General features: G+C 41.7%; 1 pseudogene; it reads right to left on the bottom strand.

The window, feature by feature from the left end:
* Positions 1-13461: 13461 nt before the first annotated feature.
* On the bottom strand, positions 13462-18330 carry LOC127919496 (sphingosine 1-phosphate receptor 1-like; annotated as a pseudogene).
* Positions 18331-19255: the final 925 nt, after the last annotated feature.

The following is a 19255-nucleotide window of genomic DNA, read 5'->3' as shown; positions in this document are numbered from 1 at the left end:
TAATCAAACCAAAACTTTGACTTCGAAAAAAGTTCCAGTGTTGGATAGCCATAGCCTGCTAGCTAACATGGCATCCCTCTCTGTTTGAGCCGTGTGTTTGAGTAGGCTAAACTATCTAGCTGCATTCGCTAAATAAGTAAGTGAAAGTGGAGAAAATACAACAAAATATAGCTAGCTCTCGCTTGCTTATTCATTTTTAAAGAAATGAATTTGTTCAAAACTGTTCAACTATTGTCTTTCTCTTTCAGTCAACTACTCCCCACATTTTATGCACTGCAGTGTTGGCTAGCTGTAGCTTATGCTTCCAGTATCAGATTAATTATCTGATCCTTTCATTTGGTGGACAACATGTCAGTTCATGCTTCAAGAGCTCTGATCGGATGAGGTCCTCCAACCTGAAGTTGTTACTGTGTAAGTCTATGGAAGGGGGTGAGAACCACGAGTCTCCTAGGTTTTGTATTGAAGTCAATGTACCCAGAGGACGGAAACTAGCTGTCCTTCGGTAACACCATGGCGCTACTCTACAGAGTGCTTTTGATGCTACTGTAGACCTTCATTGCAAAACGGTGTGTTTTAATCCATTTTCGTGAATATATTTAGTGTTATCTAAAAAGGTTACCTTTAATGTTTCGCTATTTTTTATTAAATTCACTCCACTGAGGAGCCTCCACTAAATGTCACATGTTGAGTGTACCCATGCTTAGGTTTAAGATAGGAAGGTTAAGACAATGGAGTCACAATAATGCAAAGGGTCTACCGCTCTGAATCAACCACGGGACCAGCTCAATCGTAGTAGCTACGCTGCTTAGGCAGAACGCAAGCGGTCTGAAGCAGATCATAAGGTTGGTGAAAACTTGCAATTGAAGCTAATGCAAGACAACAACAAAAAACATCTAGCCAGCTAGTTAACGTGTAGGTTGAAGATTACAATGTTAAGACAACGGGGTTCTAATATCCCATATCTCTTTGCAATTCATGGGACCAGTTTATTAAATGATAAACTGCCCTCGTAGTCAATATACGTCTATAGGCTACACACTTCTGGGCAGATCACCCTGGAACCCTGTATGGAAGATATCCATATTACTGGGATTTACACTACTGCTATCCCTCAACAGGCCTACAGTCCCCGGCCTAAAGTGGTCACTTTCTCCGCGCCAAATACGATAACGTTCCTTCGCAGAGAACGACTATAGGTTTCAATTTGATGAACGACATGAGAGATACGCACATGCAACAATGTAGGCTACAAAATTGCTGGATAGTCTGGGGAAATCTGTATTGTTGCTTAATCGGAGTTACACTAGTAACTCTATCCCATAACTTTCTCGCGCTTCTTAAATAATTAATTTAGACAGACATTACACATTTGAATAGATATTGACAAAAGACGAACGACAAACCGATCGACTACCGGTACCCTAACCTTTCCTAAACTATCTGAAACAATGCCCACCTGTATTAAGAACGAAGGCTTATTTCAAACAAGATTGATAGGGGACTGGCAATGCGCCTTCGCCAGTGACTCATCTTATCGTGGACTGTAACTGACTGTGATGAGGGAGCAAATTATGGAACTGCGTGTACCAAAACATGACCCAGAAGTCAAGAGTCCCTTATGTAAACGGACATAAAGAAAGTGCTTACCGCACAATTATATAGCACCATATGATTTTGCTACAGATTTCAGACAAAGGGATGGCGATTTCCCAACAAATAGGCTACAGTGATACATTTAGCTTGCTTGGTGAGTCACACTTGTAACAGTTATAGCTAAACACATTGAAGTGTTGGCATGCACGGACGTTAATACTTCACTACTCGTTCACAACAAATATGACCATTAGGAAACCAGTCGATGTACTATTAGGCTATAGCAACAAACACCACGGATATTAAAAGCAAACGATGTGAAAAACATTGTCAGACAATCAAAATTAGCTTCGCTGTCAGTAACTGCCTGGCATTATTGGTGTCGACTCGATTCGTGGGAAAAAGGTTGCCGATTGGAATCGGAAATATCATTCATGAACATTAACATTCTCGCGACAAAATCACTAGTATTATATATATATATTCAAAATCAATCGTGATCTGCTTTCTTAATAGTAAAATAGACTCACATAGCTGAATAGTTCCATCGCTGTCTGTGCGCCACATAGGAACGGGGGAAAGCTGTAACTCACCATGACTAAGCATTGTACGAAACTGATTCTCGCTGCCAAAATAAGAGTGGGCCTCAATACGAGTCTGCTGGCCTCCATAGACAAGCATGAGCGGTGAACCGCGAGCGGAGGGAGGGGACTTTTACGGAAGAGGAGTTCTTAGAATAAAGGAAGCGGGACTAGTTCTGCATCGATCTAAACGCGCTTCTGACAATCAAATATTGACACAATTATCCCAATTTTCTCAAAATATACATTAGAAAGCCATATTCGACGAAATTGTACAATCTGTTAACTAAACGTGTGTGCACTTTACAGAAATAAGGAATAAAGCTTTGAATGAAGTGCTGGCTATGCACTTTCCAATAAAGCTGAGTTACAAGTTCACACAGAAACAAAGCACAGGGAAAACGGAATGAATCATAACAATAAGCTACAGTGGATTGAATGAATGGAGCTATCTTTTACACTGACAATGCATATTTTTCTTTGAATGAATGACGTCATTCTGAAATAGACAGCTGTTCAGTTGAATAGGCCTATATGAAAATATACATTTTGTTACATTCAACAACCCCATAATAACATATGGCTCACCTGATATAGCTCACTTCATATTCCCATGGATTTGAACCTTTGGGTACATATTCCATTCAATTTCATGATATCACGATATGATTATTGTACAACTGGACGCGTAATATATACTGCTTGTTCCAGGTGCGGAAGGTGCTGACACACCAATACATATTGTCCTCCCCTGGGCAGTGTTCTGCCTTGAGAAAATACGTAATTCCAGCAAGTACTGTAAATTCCAGAACAGAGCCACAAGGTGGCACTAAAAGCTTAGTTTGTTATGCTGGCCACACAATACACTTACCCCATTTCCTTGTCCCAAATATTTTATTCCTCGAATCCACAACCCCAGGACGTAGGTGCTCGCATTACACGATAATTTCCTAGTTGATCCTGCCTGGTGTTCTACAGCGTGAATTGGCGGATGTTATTGTCTAATTGCATCGTAGCACATGCTCATACTACAGTTGCAGACAATGAAAGATCAGCTAGGGAAATCAGATTTCCAACACTTTGATGCCATATTTACAATTATATAAAATACACTACATTACCAAAGTATGTGAACACCGTGACACTTGCTTGTCAAACATCTCATTCCAAAATCATTGGCATTAATATGGAGTTGGTCCCCTTTACTGCTATAACTGCCTTCGCCCTTCAGGGAAGGCTTTCCCTCTAGATGTTGGAACGTTGCTGCGGGACTTGCTTCCATTCAGCAATAAGAGCATTAGGGAGGTCGAGTGATTAGGCCTGGCTTGCAGTCAGTGTTCTAATTCATCATTAAGGTGTTCGATTTGGATTGAGGTCAGGGCTCTGTAAAGGCCAGTCAAGTTCTTCCACACCGATCTCGACAAACCATTTCTGTATGGCCCTCTTTGCATAGGGGCATTGTCAGGCTGAAACAGGAAAGGGCCTTCTCAAACTGTTGCAACAAAATTGAAGCACAGAATAGTCTAGAATGTCTTTGTATGCTGTAGCGTTAACATTTCCCTTCACTGGAACTAAGGGGCCTAGCTTGAACTTTGAAAAACAGCCCCAGACCATTATTCTTCCTCCACCAAAATGTACAGTTGGCACTATGCAATCGGGCAGGTAGTTCTCCTGGCATCCACGAAACCCAGATTCATCTGTCGGACTCTGATGGTGAAGCGTGATTCATCACTCCAGAGATCGCGTTTCCACTGCTCCAGAGTCCAATGGCGGCTTTTGACTGGTATATCTAGCCTATAAATAGGAAGAGAAGTTTAGGTCTAGCTCCAGAGAGAGCTATGCTACGTGGCATGCTACGACACCAATGCATTTCTTTATGTCAGATGGCTATTGCATCTGCTATACAGATATAGACATACAGAAGGAGGCTAATTTAAATTTTTTAATTATAATATTTTCTATAAAGATAAACATAATATTTTTTTATTTTATCTTTATTTAACCAGGCAAGTCAGTTAAGAACATATTCTTATTTTCAATATTGGGTTAACTGCTTGTTCATTTGTACCTTGTCAGCTCGGGGTTTGAACTCGAACCTAAAACACTCTAACCACTAGGCTACACTGCCGCCCCAATATTGTTAGATTATAGGAGTAACTCTAGTAGGCCTGAAACATTCTTCCTCACCTCAAGTTCAACTGTCGGTGTCAGTTGAAGCGCCTTTATATCACACTGCCTTTATAGCATAGGCTTGCAGTGGCTAAAGCTTAATAATAGCCACTCCAAACCTTCACAAACATTTCTCAACTTTATTAGGGAAATGTCAAAAGTAAGTCAAGCCATTGTTTATAGGGGAAATACAAGCAGGCTGCTGTACTGAGGCAAACACAGCATTATAGTTGGAACTGAATTTGGCCAAAGAAAATGGCTCAAATAATAACAATGACATACAATAATAATAATGATAATCAAACTAATTATTATAAATAATGTAACTTCCAAAATATCATCCTGCGTGAATAGGGAATTGCGCAGTAGCCTGTATTACTCCCATCTTAGTCCACCCCAATATTAAAACTTATATTAAATTCCCTTGTTGGCTTTTTCACTATAGGTATACTCTTTTTCCTCTAACTTTTGTTTTACTTCAATGAAAAATGCCTCCATCTTGACAATCAACAGTAGGCTGAGACCAAGGCTCATCTGCTGCTCTCTCTCCTCAGCAGCAGGGGAGCACCTGCGAGCAAGGCGTGAGAGAATGGTGCTGAAGAGCACATTTGGGGGTGTAGGCTACATAGACAGCCTCTGCTGGACAATTTTGGCCTGCAATTTTATGTATCTGCTTACAAAAACTGGAGTACTTTCCCATCAGAGTTGTGTTTCCACCGAATTGACTTGTTGCAGATGAAAGTCTGTGTGTAAATACGCAATGCACAATAAAAATCCCATTTGAGGTTCAATTCCCATGTACTGAATGCAAATACAAGTTAAATGGGTTTCCATTGCATTTTCAACTCCACCCCCCCACACACAGTTTTATCAATGGAATGTGGTACAAACGGTGCTTTAGGACCATGCGGACGCCTCAGAGCGGTCATGTAGGCTGTTTGGAGCGTTTATCCAACCGGATTAAAAACGAAACAATTATGTCCATCCCACTTCTAAAACCAAAATTGCGCCCCTGGATCTGATAGATGCAGCTTGCCTTACCGCTGAGCCAATGTACAGCTAGGGACAGTTCCTTAAGCTCAACAATAAAGTGGGCTATCCCCAAAGTGGAGCGCTTACACTCCTCACCCTGAACCTATAAACCCGGTTCTCAGATCATCTGGGAGCCAGAGCTTCAACTTCAGCACACTATGAGCGGGTCGACCTCTGGGTGTCTTAGCCCAGAGACACCCTCTTACGACACCTACCAATGCTCTCAGGTTCCTTTATTCCAGCCACTGAGTTCCCCATAGACTCATTAACCAGATGTTAAAAATCCTAAATGAATCAAGTCTATTTCAGACCCCTAGAGTAAAACGACATGCACTTGTATGACTCTTTTGATGACACAAGGTTTCAGAACAATAAAGCAAGTATATTCAAAATTCCGGAAACAGGCATAAAATACCAAATTAATATCACCAATCAATGACAAGCGAAATGAATCTTGGATTAAATTGACAGATGCCTCCAGCGCCCTTAACTAAACCCTTTATTGAGGGGCCAATACATTGTCTTCTACAATGTCTTTTGTATTTTTGTTGTCTTTTATTATGAGAAGCACAGTATATATATGCTATTTAGCAGACGCTTTTATCCAAAGCGACTTACAGTCATGTGTGCATACATTCTACGTATGGGTGGTCCCGGAATCGAACCCAATACCCTGGCTACAAGCGCCCATGCTCTACCAACTGTGCTACAGAAGGACCACACTGGCCTGCTAGTGTTTAATAACAAGAAAAACGTGTTCTTACCTTGTACAACTTATAAACATCTTTTTGTCTCCCCTCAGGATGATCAGTCCCTCATTTGGTGTCTAAACAACTCTTAACACTTCTATCAATTAGGGTAACCTAAACCTCAACATCTATCTTCAACTAAAAAGCTACAGAAAACATCTTCTTCCTGCCGGCAACAGGTTCTTTTAGCAAGCTCAAAGAGAGTCGTACCTCTCCCTAAATCCTGCCTCTTTTATACCATACTCCTCAACTTCTCAGGGTCATCGTGGCTAACACCTGCCCCGATGACGCGTTCAGTGGTTGACACATAATGTGGCCATTTCTGCAAAAGGTGCTTTTTCATCACCCACTAGCCCCCACCTTAACCTCGCCGAGGCAAAGAGGTGCGCCTCCACAGGATGTCGTCGTCCCCCTGCCTCCCTGGCTGCTCTGACCTAGGGGTTTCCACCCTTAATACACTTCATTCACATTACCTTTTAAAACATTATTTTTTTAAACATGAACCTTTCTTATTATTTTCTAACTTCACTCAACTCTAATCCTACTCCAGTTATGTCTTGAACACCCAACATTTTAAATATCATTTATAACATTTCATCATTATCATATTTTATTTCAAACCTTGTCCTCCAAGCCTCTTCAACATAAATCAAATGTGCTGACGTCAAAACAAACATTATAACATTATTAACCAGTTTACTACATTACTTTTATCCCCTTTAATATTTTTCAACCTTAACATTCAAACTTTTACATTCAAACTTTAACATTCAACATTCAATAATCATCTTCATAAATATCTTCCAATAGTCCATGTCCATTTTCTTTCAATATTCCTTCTTCTTTATGCTTTGTGCGTGGGTGCAAGTGAAACCTCTTCATGAGTGTGTGTGTTAGTGGGGCCTTCCTAGCCATGCTCTCTGTCACTAACATGTGTGTGTTAGTGGGGCCTTTCCTAGCCATGCTCTCTGTCACTAACATGTGTGTTAGTGGGGCCTCGTAGCCATGCTCTCTGTCACTAACATGTGTGTGTTAGTGGGGCCTTCCCTAGCCATGCTCTCTGTCACTAACATGTGTGTGTTAGTGGGGCCTTCCTAGCCATGCTCTCTGTCACTAACATGTGTGTGTTAGTGGGGCCTTCGTAGCCATGCTCTCTGTCACTAACATGTGTGTGTTAGTGGGGCCTTCCTAGCCATGCTCTCTGTCACTAACATGTGTGTGTTAGTGGGGCCTTCGTAGCCATACTCTCTGTCACTAACATGTGTGTTAGTGGGGCCTTCGTAGCCATGCTCTCTGTCACTAACATGTGTGTGTTAGTGGGGCCTTCCTAGCCATGCTCTCTGTCACTAACATGTGTGTTAGTGGGGCCTTCCTAGCCATGCTCTCTGTCACTAACATGTCAAAGAAAACTAGGCCTTAGCCTGCTATTCTTCACAATATATTGAAGCGTTAGGTTCTAGGTGTGCAAGGAATAGCTCAGATTCGTGAGGAGGCAGAGCATGTGTTAAACTTTCCTGAGTAACTGGCCTGCCGGGAGCATATGGCCACATTATTATAGGATGACTTGGGAGAATGATGATCTGCAGCAGACAGCGCATTCAATATCAGAAGTAGAAAATAAAGCCAGACTGGCCTGCTACTGTGCCTTTCTAGACCTTATAAACTGTCGAGAGTAGAACCACAACTGATCCAAATCAAATGAAACATTCAAATCACAGAGTAGGCTAGAATGTTGTACTCACTTGAAAACAATAATGCAATTATTCATTGTGTTATAGGCGAGTCTACGCTCTTAGAGAAAATGGGTTCCAAAAGGGTTCTTTGGCTGTCCCCATAGGACAACCCTTTTTGGTTTCAGGTAGAACCATTTTGGGTTCCATGTTGAACCCTCTGTGGAAAGGGTTCTAAACAATCCACTATTCTCACTATGAATGGTGGATAGAGGGCAGGATAGAGCGTTAGACTGGTAGACTATACTTAGCTGTGGTATAGTAAAAGTTAGCACACGGAAAAGCGTATGCATAAGGGAAGTACCAAAACACCTTGATAGAGGGGAGGTGCATGCAAGCAGATTAGGACATTTGACTGGATGGAAGAAATGATGTAGTAAAACCTGCAAAAGAGCGAATGTAAACCAGAAAGAAAACGCACTACCCTCCCCCAGCCCAGTAAATTGCGATCTGTCCATAACATCCAATTATCTCATATCTCCAATCTCCAATTACCTGGGGCCTTTAGGAACAGGATCTATGAGGGGGAAAAACATGTCTTAGACATGAATTGCACATCAATGCTGTTGATCATTCAGAGACAGAACATCTTAACTGGCAATAACCACCACAGAGCTAAGGTGATTGAAACCACTCTTTTGCAGAGAAGGTATTTAAAGGCCCAGTGCAGTCAAAAACATGATTTCCCTGTGTTATATATAATTAAACAATATTTGGTTGAATAATACTCTGAAGTTGTAAAAATTATGATAATGCCCTTTTAGTGTAAAAACGGTTTGAAAAGTCTGTTTTGGTGGGATGGAGTTTTTTCCTGCCAGGCGGTAAATGAGTTAATAAACCATTAAGAAAGACTTCCAAACCTCTCTGCCAATAGCAGCTAGTTTTCAGTTTTCCCCTCCCCACTCAGACCACTCCTAGACAGTCCTACCAACATTCTTGCTAGAGAATTTGCTCTTTGCTAAGAAGCTATTTTTGTTTCTGTAAAGACCATTTGAATTGAAAACAATCACAGTATTTTCACCCAGAAATGATTTGATATTGAGATAAAAACGGCTGCATTGGACCTTTAATAAAGGTAATATTGCAGCAGAGACCATATTGAAACTCATTCATGTCCAAATTCCAAATGTCAATGTCTATGCTTGAAGGAAAATGAATGTTCACACTTCATTAGTGATGAACAATACACCTTCATACCAATAACATCACATTGAGCCTTGGGAGACAATTCTGAAATCAGCTTTAATTTGTGTGACACTAGCAACTCATCTGTGTGCATTCAGTCTATCCATGGCCCATTCTGCCATTCCACTGCAGGAAGGAAAGGTAGCCCAGGGCCAGTGTTTGGGTATTCCTGAGACAGATTCATGGGAGTCTCTACCTCGCCATCTACCCTGGGTACAACTTGCTCCTTTGTTGTGCATAAGAGACCTTAGAACAGCTGCGGGGAATTGATTTTACAGTCCTGCAGCACAGGGGTCAGTGCCCCAGGAAGGAGGCTAACGTTAGGGTTCACCGACCTTTGACATCTTTCAGAACATGGTCATGTTCATGGAGGTAGTGGCAAAGTGTGGTGCTAACAAGTGGGGAAACCTATAGGCCTACGGTATGTACGATACCAACGTTTGCTGTTGGTCTTCTATGTGGTCATCGTATCGTGGAAAACCGGTATGTCAGATTATGTGTTTGATCTATGTATCCAAGTTCGTAGATCAACTTGCAGGTTACAACCACACAATACTTCATGTTTTAAGAGCCATAGTAACAACTGGAGAGAGGGAGAGACAGAGACAATGAGAGAGAGAGAGCGACAAAGAGACAGACAGAGGGGGATGATTCATCTGTTTTGTGGTAAACTGTATGTACAGTACACTGTGTGGTATTAGTATTGAATAGATTTGTTTTTTCAGTCCAGCTGGTATTATGTTACTGTATGCTGTACACTACGCTGCTTCTATAGTAGACTCATAAATCATCCACACGTGTCTGGTGTGTGTGTGTGTGTGTGTTATTCACTGTGAACCGTGAAAGCCATCGCTATAGAAACAGATAACCCAGAGGTGTTTAAAGTCTCACAATACTAACAAAAGACACTTCACTCTTAATGATTAATGGTTAATGATCTTTGTCCAGTAAATAGATCATGTTAAAACCACGGTAAAGGGGGCAACTCAATGATCCTAACTGTAACCCTAATCTATAGAACAGACATAATTTGTACTTAAAATTGTGTTTTTTAGACACAAGTGTTAGTTCATGGAGGAGGCCATTCAAGGAGTTGGTCTGATGGTGCCCTCTGTCATCGGCAAAGGAAAACAGAAGAGGAAAGGCCTGCCTGCCCATGTCATGAGGATCCCTGGACCACCTATTGAGAAATGCCTTTTGTTAAGTCAACAAATGAACTGGAAAGGAGACTGGAGTGCAGCTTTAGAAACCTATAACCATTTTATTACCATACGTGTGTATGTCCATTTCTGGACCGTATCTATGACGCACAACCAGAGGACAAGACTAGTGTGCCTTGGATGAGTTACGAGCTGGGATTATGTGTCAGCCTGGTGAAACAACACCTCATTATGTCTACATGTAACTAATGTATTCATTAGTGCACCACACTTTTTTTTGCCAAGGATCATGAAAACAAGCCTTGCTTATTGGACAAGCTCAGGTGGTCATCCCTTCCTGTTACAGTCTTTTTTCTTCCTGTTTGGTACTGTATTAATACGACCCTGGTATGACAGGTTAAGAGAGACAGGAAGGCCATGTGTCAGGGGCCTGGCTTTGAAGAATAGGCTCTTTGTGTGTTCGCAGTCAGTCAGACAGGAGCTGGACGACGGAAATGTTTGAATCATGTCAGAAGCTATACAGTATCCAGACCAATGTTATTAACAGATGTTGGAGAGGGGGGGTCTGAGACTGTTTCCTGCCACAGTTCTCGAAGAAATGCTATTTCACTCACTCAGCTCCTCCACGAGGGGAGGACATGCACGCCAACGCACGTATGCACAAGTACACGCAGGTTTGCACACACACACACACACACATACAGTGCCTTCAGTAAGTATTCAGACCCCTTGACTTATCTACGGTTTGTGTTACAGCCTGAATTCAAAATGTATTCAATTGTTGTTTTTCTCACCCATCTACACACAATACCCCATAAGGACAAAGTGAAAACATGTTTTCAAACATTTTAGCAAATTTAATTGAAAATGAAATACATAAATATCTCAGTCACATAAGCATTCACACCCCTGTTAGAATCACATTTGGCAGTGATTACAGCTGTGAGTCATTCTGGGTAAGTCTCGAAGAGCTTTGAATAACTGGATAGTACAATATTTTATGGCCGGCTGTATCACAACCGGCTGTGATTAGGAGTCCCATAGGTCGGAGCAAAATTGGCCGAGTGTCGTCCGGGTTTGGCTGGTGTAGGCCGTCATTGTAAATAAGAATTTGTTCTTAACTGACTTGCCGAGTTAAATAAAGGTTACATATGTTTTTAAATGATTAAAAGCTCTGTCAAGTTGGTTGTTGATCACTGCTAGACAGTGATTTAATTCAAAACCGTAACTAGGCCACTCAGAAACATTGACTGTCTTCTTGGTAAGCAACTCTCTGTGTTTTAGGTTATTGTCCTGCTGAAAGGTGAATTTGTCTCCCAGTGTCTGTTGGAAAGCAGACAACCAGGTTTTCCTCTGTTTTTTAAATATTTTTACCCATCTACCAATAGGTGCCCTTCTTTGTGAGGGATTGTAAAACCTCCCTGGTCTTTGTGGTTGAATCTGTGTTTGAAATTCACTGCTGGACTGAGGGACCTTCCAGATGTGTGGGGTACAGAAATAAGGTCATCATTCAAAAATCATGTTAAACACTTTTATTGGAGAGTCCATGTGACTTGTTAAGCTCAATTTTACTCCTGAACCTATTTAGGCTTGCCATAACAAAGGAGTAAAATACCTATTGACTTAAGACATTTCAGCTTTTCATTTGGAATGAATTAGTAAAACATAATTCCACCTTGACATTATGGGGTATTGTCTGTAGGCCAGTGACACAACATCTCAATTGAATCCATTTTAAAACCAGGCTGTAACAACAACATATGGAAAAGGAGTTTGAATACTTTCTGAAGGCTCTGTACACCTGTGCATAATCCTGCAGAGTGAACACCAACTTTATAATCAGATTTTTCAGAAAACAGTTGTTTTAATAATGGTAGAACCTGGTAGTACAAAAGCATATACTTTACAGTACAAAGTACAAGCCCTAACAAATTCCTTTAGAAATACAAAAATAAATTGCTCAATACACAACACGCAGTACAAAAGTATGGTGCACCTTCTCATCCATCCAAATACAGAACACAATTTATTTTGGAATTGTTACATGACATTACCAGTTGAAACGTAGAAAATATACATTCAGGTCCATAGACTGTATAGGAAAAGCCTCTCTAAAGCCAGAAATAACAGATGTGTCAATGGGTTTGTAACTTAGCACTGTATACAGCTGTGTATCTTCCCACTTTGATCTTGATTTATAGCTGACAAGCACGTTCTAGTCTAACATTACCAAACAGCCAATGCAGCTGGATGATGCCGACTAGCAGGTTAGGATGGTAACCTGGTGATCTGTTGTTTCATCAGTTATAACACGGTCTTCAAAACAGAGACCCCCAAGTGCAACACACGGTTCGTATCAATACAATAACTAACACAAGAGGAACACGAAGGACTGCATGAAGTCCTTTGCTTGGGGAAGAAGTCCATCACTGATTAGAGCTGCAGGTAGTTGGGTTCATGGTGGCTTTCTTATAGTAGTGTTTTTGTATTGTAGTGTGTGATGGCATTTAAAATATGAATTCGAATCAGGAACTAACAGATAGTTTCTACTTGACTGAGTAAGCCCAGAAAAACAGCTACAGCTACAATGCCACTAAAACAGTGTGGAGATTTTCTACTCAAATTATAATCTTAGTCACAGGTGGCTAATGGCACCTTAATTGGGGAGGAGGGGCTTATAGTGATGGCTGGAACATAATTAATGGAACGGTATAAAACACTTGGTTTATATGACTTTTTAACACCATTCCATTTATTCCATTCCAGCCATTATTATGAGTCGTCCTCCCTCACCAGCATCCTGTGATCTTAATATTGTTTGACATCTCCCTCCACATCCAGGTACCACAATGTTTAGGTGCATGCGTAGGTTTCCATTGTGTGTTTGTGTTTCAAAGAGCAACTGGTGGGTGAACAACACAGCATCCACTTCCTGTATAGGCTTCTGTTTGGGCACACTGTGTAGCTGTATGGGGGTTATCACAACCGGCGTCTCGGAGTGTATCCCAAATGTCAAAAGTAGTGCACTGTATAGGGAATAGGGTGCCATTTGGGACACAGGCAGGCACAACATGGACCTTCGAGCCAGCGAAGTCCAGGTGTCCACAGGCATATTATTATTATGTACATATTATGCCTTCTTTAAGGCATTTCAAACAACAACAACAACAACAACATAGAAAACGTTGGGTGAAGTAAACCAGCCGCACTCGCCACAACAACTCAACATGGTTGGAATGTCCAGTTTACAGTCTTAGTTCTAGAACAGAATGTCCAATCTAATCCATGGCTTTCAATGCTCTCTCAATGCAGAGTTAACTTAGTGCAAATCAGTTCTGGAAGGTTTTTGTGAGTACCAGAAGAGTTGCTTAATTCACATTTTAATTTCTTCCACCTGGCTTGATGTTTAGTCATCATTCTTACAACATCAGTCTTTTGATGTGGTGATATTGCTGCAAGTGCACCACTACAGACTTGCTGAAGAGAGATATGTCTGAACTTGATGCTCTCATCAAAACACCTGTAGCTATATCTGTCGCAATCATAGATCATTCACCTGTCTTTTTGAGGGTTTGCTCTTAGGCTTAGTTCATTGGCCAGAAGAGAGCTATAGATGTAGGCTAGTCGGCCGGAGGCCATTGGAGTGGAGTTGCCAAACAGGAAGTGATGCCGTTTTCAGGTGGCCATATTGAGCACTCCTGTTGTCCACCACTTCAATATGAAGTTCACTCCATAGAAATACAATTACTGGAAGGGACAAAGCCCCTAATTCTATGGTTTACTCTCTTAAACACAGAGCTGCCCAAAGGGTCCTTCAGGTCTGTCTTTTCAGGAGGCCATATGGAGCACTTATGTTGTCCATCTTCTATAGGAGTTAGTTCCCTGTCCATCACAGAGCTATCCACATTAGGCTCTTTAGACCTTGAAGAGCTTGGGGTAGAGAGTCTTTATGGGTGACTGAGCCGTGACGATGTTCCCAGAGGAGATCGTCGTCTCCAGGCCTTCCAGCTTCTTCGATGCCACCTCCGTCTTACTGAAGCTACACTCCAGGAACGGCACCCCCATCCTCTTCACCTGCCCGTCCTTGGTCATGAGACACGGGCGGCAGAGCAGTTTTAAAATAGCGCGACGCATGTCTTTGCTGGTCAGGGTGTATATTATGGGGTTGAGGAGCGAGTTCACCATGGCAACACCCAGGAAGTAGTCCGCCTTGAGGAGCAGTCGGCAGCGGCGGGCAGGGCAGAATGAGTCTAGGCCGAGGAGGAGGAAGAGCGGCAACCAACAAGCGATGAAGACGCCGAGTACAATAGTGACTGTCTTGAGGAGCGCCATGTACTTCTGGGATTTCCTGGCGAGGCCTTTGCGAAGGCTTCCCTTTGCTCCTCCGAGGCGTTGGCGCTGGGTGTTAGTGCGCACGATACGGAAGACGCGGGCGTAGAGAACGACGATGGCGAGGAGCACGCGCTGAACACGGACACGCAGCACAGGATGTAAGACTTGGCGTAGAGCGGGAGAACCGTGGAACAGCGGTCCAGGCGACCCATACAGTTCCAGCCCAGGACGGGAGCACCCCCAGCAGCCCTGCTAACGCCCAGCTCCCCCGATCAGAGCCAGCAGCCGACCCTTCTTTGCCCCGTGGTATGGTTTCATTGTCACCATGGTAACGTGGCGTTCTATCGCGATGGCCAATAGGCTGATAACGGAGGCGGCTAATGTGATAAAGACGCTCCTTCCTCAGAAACCAGAGTATTGGAGTTAGTCTCAGTGTATTAGGACCAGACATGATGATATTGGCCATGTAGGTGACACCGGCCAGGAGGTCTGACAGAGTCAGGTTACCTAGGAAGAAAATATAGAAAATTAATGGAATTGCATATGGTGGATTTTTAAAATTATATTGTAACATAACATTTTTTTAAAAGTTATAAAAGTTATATAAATAGTCAAGTATAGTCAATATAGTATAGTCAAGTTGTCCTCTGAAGAAAGGGGGGTGGATGTAGGACAAAAACAACAACGGTTACCTAGGAGATAGTACATGGGCAGGTGGAACTTCTTATTGGTCCAGATGGCTATTAGAACCACAGCATTCTCCAGGACGATAAGAAGACACACTACCAGGAAGGCTATGGCTTCAGGTTTTAACCCCTCACGATACCGGTCTGTCTGGAGCTTGCCTGTGTAGTTGTAGTGCGTCACAATGACATCATTGTTCTGGTAATCCCAGAAGAATTGGAGCAGGCTGGGAGAGGAGGTGTTGGTGGGTAGAGAGCCTATAGATTCAGTGGGGAAGGTCCCAGCATAAGCAGCACGGGAGGCTTCCATCTCCATGTTTCTGTAGTTTGTTGTCTTCTTTAGTGAACTCTTTGGTTGACTTTTTAATACCTTATTCTAGGTATTAATTAACGCATAGTTTAACTTGTCATGCTTCAGTTACCGATCAATACCAGTTGGTATGGGGGCTCTCTGTGAGTTTCGCTCCATAGAATGACAGAACTATAATCCAATAGACAAGAAGAGTCAGGTAGTGGTTCTCTTTCCCCACGTCTCTGATCACAGGCGTTAATGCTTGTCAATGCCACCAGAGGGTGCTCATGTGCTCTGTTTGAAGGAGTCTTGACTGAGCCGCTTATTGTCCAACTCCTGTGAATTAAATAATACAGAGGACATTAGGGTGAGAACAGTACAGTATGACTAATTACAAACACATCATGAAAAATAAATAAACAAACACATTAAAAAAATAACTAAAACATTTATCTACATTTTAATTTTAATTAAATGAGCCTATTGAAGGCAATCTTAATTCGTTGCCCTAAAACGTTTGCTATAGAGATTCATTTTTTATTAAAACATTGGGTTTATGGGAAGTGTGGAGCAGAGGCGACATTGAGATAGCGACACATGCGCTTAGTTTAAACACATAGTGACCACTTGGGGTAAAGGTTTTGACTGAGTTAGCGAGTACCTAAAGAGGCCATGTGAAATGTTTCAAGCTCTTTCCTTAACTACCTTAATTATGTTTAAAGAGTGAGTTAATCACGTTAACGATGTTAGACATTCAGCGTCATAACAGTGCGTCTGTAAAGTTGGCACACGCGGACACTTTCACCTGCCAGCTTCGTCATAGCACAGTCGGGGTGAAATGTCAGTAGGTTGGAGTAAATTTGAGTTGCTCAAGTTTCCAGAAGGAAATCAATGTAAAATGTATGGAATGTAATCTGGAATGCATATACTTTCATAAATAATGTATTGTCAAAAGGAATCGAAACCAGTGGAGAATGTCTTTGATCAGATAATGTTTACGTAAGAAAACCATTAAGTGTCAACCGGGTCGCATTCCTTTGAGTCTTGTGTTTTGAGAATGGATTTTTTTTTTTTCTTGCCTTGAGTCATATGGTAAGATTTAAGAAATGGCCTTGTCTGGAAACGTTAACTCGAATCTAATCTGACGTTTCAAGGTTCAAACTATAGAATTGCTAGGAATTAGAATACTCAATTTAATATGATGTATATGTTTCAAACAAACAACTAAACAATGCATAGGCAACACAAATTACACAATATAGCCTGGATACAATAGGATACATATAGAGAAGTCTAACTGTTCTTAAACATATGATATAGTGACCGTTGTATCTCACTGCACATTGCCATGGAATCACATCTCACTAAGCAAAATTGGTTCAGACGTTTTTTCAACGTCTTGTGCTCATATGCCTACATTTCCAATTCAGCCCATTGACCGGTAATTACCCCGATCACATCATATCTTTATCAGAACTGATCTAATTGGTCAAAAGACTGCCTGTCTAAATTCAGCCTAATTGCCGTACGCTGATTACCCCAATAACGTCTCATTGCGATGGGCATGGTCTGTAAAGTTCCCACGGTCCACAGACCAAAAATAAGTTAACGGCTTGTGCATTCCACACAACAGGCTACATACATGTCAAACGAAATATCATAAACAGAAAGTGGAATTGGATTCAACCGAATTCAAACATGTTCTGAGAAGAGATTCAGCACACTGCAGACACCCTTATCTTTTACAACAGATATAAAGTAAGACGAAATTCTAGCGCGTAAAAAGCAACGCATCCAATGACCGCGTGATTGGTCAAACGCATTCTATTAACATAGACTAGCACTGCGACATTGCATACAGAAATAAACCTACCTGAATATTATTTGTAGAGATCTTATCAATGCGTTGAAGAGAATCCACACTAACCACCGCACAAGAGAGAACTGACAAGCAAGACACCGGAGCAGCAGAACCTAACTGAAACATCCAGGGGGTTGGTCTTAGCCCAATCTCTCTCTCTCTTCCCTCTCACTCTCTCCTCTCTCTTTTCTCACTCTCCTCTCTCTCTCTCTCTCTCTCACTCTCTTCCCTCTCTTTCTTCTCCCTCTCTCTCTCTCTTTCTCACTCCTCCTCTCTCTCCTCTCCCCCCTCTCTCTCTCTCTCTCTCTCTACACATTAACCATTGATGGTTTGGGACTCAATTCAACTTTTAAAATACAGGGACAAGCAGTACACGCAGGGAAAAGTGAGGTGGCAAGAGAAAAGCATATTGTCGAAGATTTGTGGTATTGTGGTTCCTTGAATGTTTTGGGGCCATAGAAATATAATTCAGAATTTACCCACAGAACATATGGCTGGATTCTATAGTCTAATACTCATTTGATGATTTATTATGGTGCTTGTTTCATGGGAGACAGAACACATGAAACAGTTGTATCTCTCTGGCTTGATTATCGTAGATAGTTATCATCTGGAAGTGTAAATAAATGCAATGTTTATGTACTGTTATAGACTAGCCTAACTCCAGAGATTGTCAGTAATTCTAGTAACATGCTCAGACCTGCTATGTGTTGTCACCTGCCAAACCGCTCCAGGCATTGGCTACAGATTGAACCATCTCTGTTGGAACAGAACATGGCTACAGATTGAACCAGGTCTGTTAACACTGAGAGTGCCCGACCAACCACTGTATTGTAATGTCCCATGATTTGCTGTCTGTAACTATTGAACTCCTCTTTACCTGTGATTGGAGTTTGTTCTGCTGTTAACATCAGCGTTGTAGGCCGACTTGAGAAACAGTCTAATTGAACCCTTCCCTGACCGTGAGAGACGACGTACAATTTAGAAAGTAACCCGTGTGCTATTACTCATACTGCCGCTAGGTGTCAGTAGATTCTGCTTGTGCAACAGCAGGAGGATGGTGGCAGAGGAGCGGGGGAAGGGCAATTTTCCAACAGAAAATGAGAAATGAGCTAAATTTAATACATTCTTTACAGAACAGCAGAGACCCAACCCATCTGAATCAGCAATGTCTTAATATACTTGTGAGAACTTTATGGAGACCAGCATCCCTAACTCTAACCTTCACCCCTAAACCTAACCACTAACCCTAATTCTAACTTTAACTCTAAACCTAATCCTAACTCTAACCTTAACCCCTAACCACTAACTCTAACTCTAACCTTAACCCCTAAACCTAACCACTAACCCTAATTCTAACCTTAACTCTAAACCTAACCCTAACTCTAACCTTAACCCCTAACTCTAACTCTAACCTTAACCCCTAAACCTAACCACTAACCCTAATTCTAACCTTAACTCTAAACCTAACCCTAACTCTAACCTTAACCCCTAACCACTAACTCTAACTCTAACCTAACCCCTAAACCTAACCACTAACCCTAATTCTAACCTTAACTCTAAACCTAACCCTAACTATAACCTTAACACCTAACCACTAACTCTAACTCTAACCGTAACCCCTAAACCTAACCACTAACCCTAATTCTAACCTTAACTCTAAACCTAACCCTAACTCTAACCGTAACCCCTAACCCTAATTCTAACCTTTACTCTAAACCTAACCTAAGTGAGGACTGGCAAAATGTCCTCACTTCTCTGAATTTTTGTTGGTTTACTATTCTTGTAAGGACTTTTGGTAATCACAGTATACTAAAACATGCACACACACACACACACACACACACACACACACACACACACACACACACACACACACACACACACA

The sequence above is a fragment of the Oncorhynchus keta genome, unplaced genomic scaffold (assembly GCF_023373465.1).
Source record: "Oncorhynchus keta strain PuntledgeMale-10-30-2019 unplaced genomic scaffold, Oket_V2 Un_contig_16796_pilon_pilon, whole genome shotgun sequence".
In the NCBI taxonomy this organism is placed as follows: Eukaryota; Metazoa; Chordata; class Actinopteri; order Salmoniformes; family Salmonidae; genus Oncorhynchus; species Oncorhynchus keta.
The sequence above is the reverse complement of the archived record's forward strand: the minus strand, read 5'-3'. Positions and strand labels throughout refer to the sequence as shown.